We start from the raw sequence: 7,637 nt of genomic DNA on the forward strand, positions 1-7,637 counted from the left end.
CTAGTTGGTGAATATGAATAGAGGAAGTGATTGGGGTCTCTATGGTGGAAGTGACATTGCACTTTGGCCAGATGCCTGGACATTTTTATGCAGTCATCCATGTGCATAGAGAAAACAGTGTTTGGCAGAGCATAGGGCCTCAGGCAATGTTACTCATTGTTACTATGACAATTATAGTAATGGTTCATATAATTATTGTTTCACATATTGAGGTAGAAGGTATAGTACTAATTCTGTCCCTTCATGCAGTAGAGATAGTGATAATCTATGAGACAGGAAGACCATGGGTGGCTAGGATTATGTCATTTTCAGGTAACCTGCATTCGTGGTACTGTTATTTGCATAGTTCATTTTTCCCAAAGTCATATTCTGGAGAATACTAAATTCATCAAAATAATAGAGGGTAATGTTCATTAAAAGAGACTCATGGCCGGCGCCGCAGCTCACTAGGCTAATCCTCCGCCTAGCGGCACCAGCACACTGGGTTCTAGTCCCGGTTGGGGTGCTGGATTCTGTCCCGGTTGCCCCTTTTCCAGGCCAACTCTCTGCTGTGGCCAGGGAGTGCAGTGGAGGATGGCCCAAGTGCTTGGGCCCTGCACCCCATGGGAGACCAGGAAAAGCACCACCTAGCTCCTGGCTCCTGCCATCGGATCAGTGCAGTGCACTGGCCGCAGTGCGTTGGCCGCGTCGGCCATTGGAGGGTGAACCAATGGCAAAGGAAAACCTTTCTCTCTGTCTCTCTCTCTCACTGTCCACTCTGCCTGTCAAAAAAATAAAAATAAAAACATAAAAAATAAATAAAAGAGACTTACAATCATCAGTTTAAAAAATGCAGAACAACTTTACATAGTAAAGCTTATGAGGCTCAGATAAGGGCATAAAGATCTCCTCCCCCCTTTTTCAGGGGAGGGCCAGAATGTGGAACATGTCATTCTCCCCACAGGACACTTGTTGCAGTGGCAGGCATCTCAGTATTGAGTAGAGAACTATTTGAGAAATGCTTATACAGTGCCTTATGGTTTTCTGAGGACTTACACACATCTCTAATCCATGACAATTGTGTGAGGTATTCATGGCTGCCAGTTCACAACCAGGGAAAGGTAAAGGAAAGAAAAGCTGCAGAGGAAAGAGGATTAACTGCTGTCCAAAGTTGACTAACTTTCCTTATGCTTCTGTGCAGTGCTTTTGCCTTCACAGTAAACTTGTATTTAACCAAATTCTGTGTGTCTCATCTGTAGAGGTTCAGCTCTGAGGCTAATCATCTTTTCTTCAGTGACACTTTTAAATTTAGGATGTGCTTGTTTGTGGACTTGTGTTTGTGTGAAGTAGTTGATATTGTATCTTCCTATAACCTAATAAAACAATTGGTATCAGATCTAGCATAGGATTTACATGCCAACTGGGTAGTGCCCATGAGAACAGAAATACTTTCCCTTCCCCCAGTGTTTCCCAGGGCCAGGGACCCAGAACTTCAGATCATAACCAAGATTTTATTGCTCAGAAGCAGTCAGTTTTGGTAAAACTAGCATTTGCTTTAGCCCAGACTATTAATCTCATGGAAACATGAATGTTTCTGCGTATCAGGAAAATTCTGTTTTTGTCATTGTTCCTTGCTTCATTGACCAGACAGATAAATATTTCAGAAGGTGGTGCCATAACAACACAAGGAAATGAAAAATCCTGTATTGATGTCTTCATTTAAGGGGAGGGGTGGATGATGATATGAGTGAGCTTATGTGAACAAACAGACTGACTGAATCAAGGCTTTGAGAGTTCTAGGTTTGAGTTGTATGATGTTGGCCACAATTGTAATGCCTTTAAGCCTGAAGTCCACATATGTAAAATGTAGATGAAAATGGACTCTTGTGGTTGTTGTGAAAATTGTGACAATGCATGTTCAACCTTTAACAGTGTGGAAAATCACATACACTCCATCAATATAAATTAATAGAATTAGCCTCCTTGAAAGAAAGGGATTCCAAGGCACTGAGCCCAAACAAGCAACCAAGAGTGCTAGGTTAGGAGGTTTCAGATCACCAGCTACCTCTTTCTCATATGGGTATACTGTGGATTGCTCTCTTTGGTCAAACAACTCAGCTATCCCTTGACTCTGCTCTCCTTCCTTCTGTCAGGCACTTATAGTACATATCACATTCCATCAAATTGTGAAACATTGCATACTTGCTTACTTATCTCCCCCTACCATTAGAACATAAGCATCATTTAACCCAGGGATTTGGTGTATTCTGTACCCTTTTGTACAAACACTGGGAGCAGGTGAATGTACTGATACATCCATGATTTTTCATTGAATGAATGAATGAGTTCAATGTTATGATTGTTGAAATTTGCATATACACAGGCAGCCATCACCATATCAATCTTGTCATTTTATTTTTTATTATTTTTGTATTTGTGACATAAGTGGAAAGAGACAGACAGATGAGGAGAGACCTTTTATCTGCTGGTTCACTCCCCAAATGCCTGTAGTAACTGGGACTGCACCGAGCTAAATCCTGGGGCTGAAAGATCAATCCATGTTTCCTACATCAGTACCAGGGCCCCAGTTTTCTGCCTCCAAGATACTGCATTGTTAGGAAGCTGGAGCCAGGAACAAGAATCAGACACCAAACCCAGGTAATCAAGTGTGGGTTGTAGATGTCTTAACCACTATGCTAACAACCTACTCTAACCCTTCCATCTAAATATCATTATAATGTAGCATTGTGCATTTCTGCTTTATTTTAGGGCCCTTAAGAGGGAGACAGACCTCTCACTATTACAAAATATTATTAATTTATAAAAGATTTATTTGAAAGGGAGAGCATGAGAGAGGGAGGGAGGGAGAAGGGGACAGGGAGAGAATGCACATACAAGCAAACAGTTCCATTGTATCCATTGGTTTACTCTCCAAATGTCCCCAAGAATAGCAGCCTGACCAGGCTAAAAGCAGGAGCAAGGATCTCCATATGTTCTCCCAGGATGTTGGGAGTTGGGCCCATCACCTGCTGCCCTCCTAGTTATATTAGCAGGAAACTGGATCAGAAGCAGAGTACCCAGAACTCAAACCAACACTGTAATATTGGATGTTAGAGTTGCAAGCCATGGCTTACCCACGTAATTCACAAGGCCAACTTCTATTGTATTTTTTTTTGTGTGGTTGTGTTTTTTTTTTTTTCCTTTCAAACTTTTATTTAATGAATATAAATTTCCAAAGTACAGCGTATGGATTACAATGGCTTCCCCCCCATAATGTCCCTCCCACCCGCAACCCTCCCCTTTCCCACTCTCTCTCCCCTTCCATTCACATCATTGTATTTTTGGAAAAGATTTACTTACATTTGAAAGGCAGAATTACAGAGGGACAGAGGCAGAGAGAGAGAGAGAGAGAGAGAGAGAAAGGTCTTCCATATTCTGGTTCACTCCCCATATGGCCTCAATGGCCAGAGATGTGCTGATCTGAAGCCAGGAACCAGGAGCTTTTGGGGTCTCTCACACAGGTGCAGGGGTCCAAAGACTTGGGTCACCTTCCACTGCTTTCCCTAGCCATAGCATAGAGCTGGATTAGAAGTGGAGCAGCTAGGTCTCGAATGGGATGCTGGCAATATAGGTGGCAATTTTACCTGCTACACAACAGTGCATGCACTACTATATTTTATTGAAGGGATTAAGCTATGATAAGCTGAAGCTATACATTCTGTAGCCCTTTTCATTAGATTCCCATGGGAAACATAATTTTAGTATGTTAGCACAGGTAGTCATGTATGATTGTTGTTAATTCATCCTTATAGATATCTGATGAGAACAATCCTTATAAAGTAAACATATCAAATGTGAAGTTTCTTACCCTCATCAATGTTAGTCCTCTAATCCATTACTAACAAAGAAAATAAAGGAGAAATGTTAAGTTCTAACAGATAGAGAAGACTTTGTGTCAGAAAGAACCAGATTCCACTCAAGCTAGCACTTCTTTGGAAAATTGCCCAGTATCCATAGGGTCTCAGTTCCCTTAGCCATAAAATTGATGAAGAGTAACTATTTGATGTGGCTGCATTTATAGTGCACAAAATGTGTATCTTATACTGCTAGTTTTGTGGTAAACTATCTGTGGTAATTATGCACCCCTTAGAAATGAGAGTAGGGGTGTGTGTGTGTGTGTGTGTGTGTGTGAGAGAGAGAGAGAGAGAGAGAAAGAGAGAGAGAGAGAGAGAGTCAATTGTATATAGAGTGGGAGAACCTTAAGAGTGTGTGTGTGTGTGTGTGTGTGAGTAAATGGCTTTTTTAATGAAGCCTTTCTGATTTTTTAAGATTTATTTATTTGAAAGGCAGAATTACAGAGAAGACCAAGGCTGAGGTAGAGACAGAGAGAAAGAAAGAGAAAGAGGTGTCTTCCATCTGCTGGTTCACACCCCAAGTGGCTGCTAGGGCCAGAGCTGAGGCAATCTGAATCCAGGAGCAAAGAGTTTTTTTTTTTTTCCAGGTCTCCCACATGGGTGCAGGGGCCCCATGACTTGGTCATTTTCTGCTGCCTTCCCAGGCCATAGCAAAGAGCTGGATCAGCTGCGAAGCAGCCGGGATTCAAATCAGTGCCCATATGGGATGCCGGCACTGCAGATGGTAGCTTTACATGCTATGCCACAGTGCTGGCCCCAGTCTTTCTGTTTTTAAAGATTTACTTATTTATTTGAAAGTCAATGGTACTGGGACCAGCACCATGGCATAGTAGGTTAAGAGTCTACCTGCATTGCTGGCATTCCTTATGGATGCCAGTTTGAGTCCCAGCTGTTCCACTTCTGATACAGCTCCCTGCTGATGGCCTGAGAAATCAGCAGAAGATGGCCCAAGTGCTTGGTGCCCTGCACCCACATGGGAGACATAGAAGAAGCTCCTGACTCCTGGCTTTTAGATTGTCCCAGCCCAGGACATTGAGGCCATACATGGAGTAAACCATCAGAGAGAAGACCTCTATCTCTGTCTCTCCCTCTCTCTGTAACTCTACTTCTCAAGTAAATAAATCTTTTAAAACAGAAACTCTTACAAAGAGAGGGAGAGATAGAGAGATAGATCTTCCATCCAGTGGTTCATCCCTGAAGTGTCTGTAATGCCCAGAGCTGGGCTAGTACATCTCCCACATGAGTACAGGAGTCCAAGGATTTAGCCTATCCTTTACTGCCCTCTTAGGCAAACCAGCAGAGAGCCAGATTAGAAGTGGAGCAGCCCAGATTTGAACCAGTGCCCATATGGGATGTCAGTGCTGAAGGTGGAAATTTTACCTGCTATACCACAGTGCCAGCCCCAGCAATTTTTTCTAGTTTTTGGTTAGAAATATTAAACTGTGGTCTGTAAAGAAAAATTCCATCTATGTAAAACCATAACTGATAAGGAAAACAGGTCAGAATTTGTGATACAATTGTTATAAGTGATTCTATCAAATGTAAGCAAGGATTAAAAGGCAAAGATTGGTGTTTAGTTTTTATTAAGCCTAAAGTATCTGCTACATGCATGATATACTACCTCAGAAGTAGAGGGAGCCATTAAGGTAACAGAGGCAGCCTGTTCTGTTCACTTGTTTTCATTATTACTTTTGTGACCTATCTAGTCCATCCTCACTCATTTCTGTTTGGCATGTGTAAATACGTATAGGTGTGTATGTTTGTGTATGGGGTTCTCATTCTGTGGATTTCTACTTATTAATGTCTTATTAATGTCTTTGCAATCATTTACTTAATTTAAAGGACAGAGAGACAGATGAATGAGTTCAGTAATGATGATTGTTGAGAGAAAGTTGCATATACACAAAAATCTGTCACCACATCAACTCTGCCCTTATTTATTTATTTATTTATTTATTTATTTATTTATTTAAAGAGAAGGTACAGACAGATGGACTGAGATCTTCTATCTGCTGGTTCACTCTCCCAAATGCCTGTAACCACTGGGACTGCACCAACTTGAAGCCTGAGGTCAAAGGATCAAACATAGTTGCTATAGACATGCCTGTGCTTTTTGGGGATATACCATGGAGTTGGTTGATGGTTGATTGTGGTAAATGTGTATTTGGATATTTGAGAAACTTCCACTCTCTTCCAGTGTTAACTGTACTACTTAGCATTGTACCAGCAGTGAAGCAAAATACACATTTGTGTATTTCTCCACAAATGTGCCAGCATTTATATATCTTTACTGGTTTGAATTTTCAAAATTTAATAGTATGGCTGGCACCACGGCTCAGTTGGCTAATCCTCCTCCTGCAGCGCAGGTACTCTGGGTTCTAATCCCAGTTGGGGTGCCAGTTCTGTTGCAGTAGCTCCTCTTCCAGTCCAGCTCTCTGCTGTGGCCTGGGAGTGCAGTGGAGGATGGCCCAAGTGCTTGGGCCCTGCACCCATATGGGAGACCAGAAGGAATTACCTGGCTCCTGGCTTCAGATCGGTGCAGTGCACCAGCTGTAGGGGCCATTTGCGGGGTGAACCAGTGGAAGGAAGACCTTTCTCTCTGTCTCTCTCACTGTCTAACTCTGCCTGTCAAAAAAATTAATAGTATGTAGTAGTATCTCACTCTCATCTTAATATTAACTTTTAAATTTCTTATACCTATTATAATTCCTGATAAAGAAGAGAAAAGTATGGTGTGTGTGTGTCTGTAAATTAGGAAAGTAATCAATCCAAAATCTATCAAAAATTTAGATATGTTGAACATGAACCAATAACTTTTGTAAAAGCATACTTTAAATGTTCATGGAAATATTAAATTAAAAGATAAATTCATTTTGATGCAAAATATTTTTTTGACAGGCAGAGTGGACAGTGAGAGAGAGAGACAGAGAGAAAGGTCCTCCTTTGCTGTTGGTTCACCCTCCAATGGCCACCATGGCTGGCGCGCTGTGGCCGGTGCGCTGTGGCCGGCATGCTGTGACTGGCACACCTTGCTGATCTGAAGGCAGGAGCCAGGTGTTTTTCCTGGTCTCCCATGGGGTGCAGGGCCCAAGCACTTGGGCCATCCTCCACTGCCTTCCTGGGCCACAGCAAAGAGCTGGCCTGGAAGAGGGGCAACCGGGACAGAATCCGGCACCCCGACCAGGACTAGAACCTGGTGTGCTGGTGCCACAAGGTGGAGGATTAGCCTAGTGAGCCATGGCACTGGCCTGTAACAAAATATTTTAAGTAAAAATGAGTGAGTTATCAGTCAGCAGCATGCTGGTTATAATCTCTGAGAGAATTCATCAAGGAAAATGGCAAACCAGATGGTCCCTATGGAGCACTAGCACCTTATTTAAAGAAAGAATATCTTAATTTTATCACTCACGTTAATGTCTTGTCCAAGACTCAAAGGATGTTCTCAACTATCTCTTGGATCCCATCCATATACAAATTCAGTTTTCCCCTATTTTTTAAAATATTTTATTTATTTATTTAAAAGTCAGAATTACACGTAGAAAGGGGAGGCAGAGAGAGAGAGAGAGAGACAGAGAGACAGAGAGAGACAGAGATAGAGATACAGAGAGAGAGAGGTCTTCCATCCACTGATTCACTCCCCAGTTGGCCGCAATGGCAGAGCTGCGCTGATCCAAAGTCAGGAGGCAGGAGCTTCTTCTGGGTCTCCCACATGGGTGCAGGGGCCCAAGGATTTGGGCCCTTTTC

This window comes from Oryctolagus cuniculus, chromosome Y (genome assembly GCF_051225735.1).
Source record: "Oryctolagus cuniculus isolate XC-2025 breed Fujian yellow rabbit chromosome Y, ASM5122573v1, whole genome shotgun sequence".
Taxonomy (NCBI): domain Eukaryota; kingdom Metazoa; phylum Chordata; class Mammalia; order Lagomorpha; family Leporidae; genus Oryctolagus; species Oryctolagus cuniculus.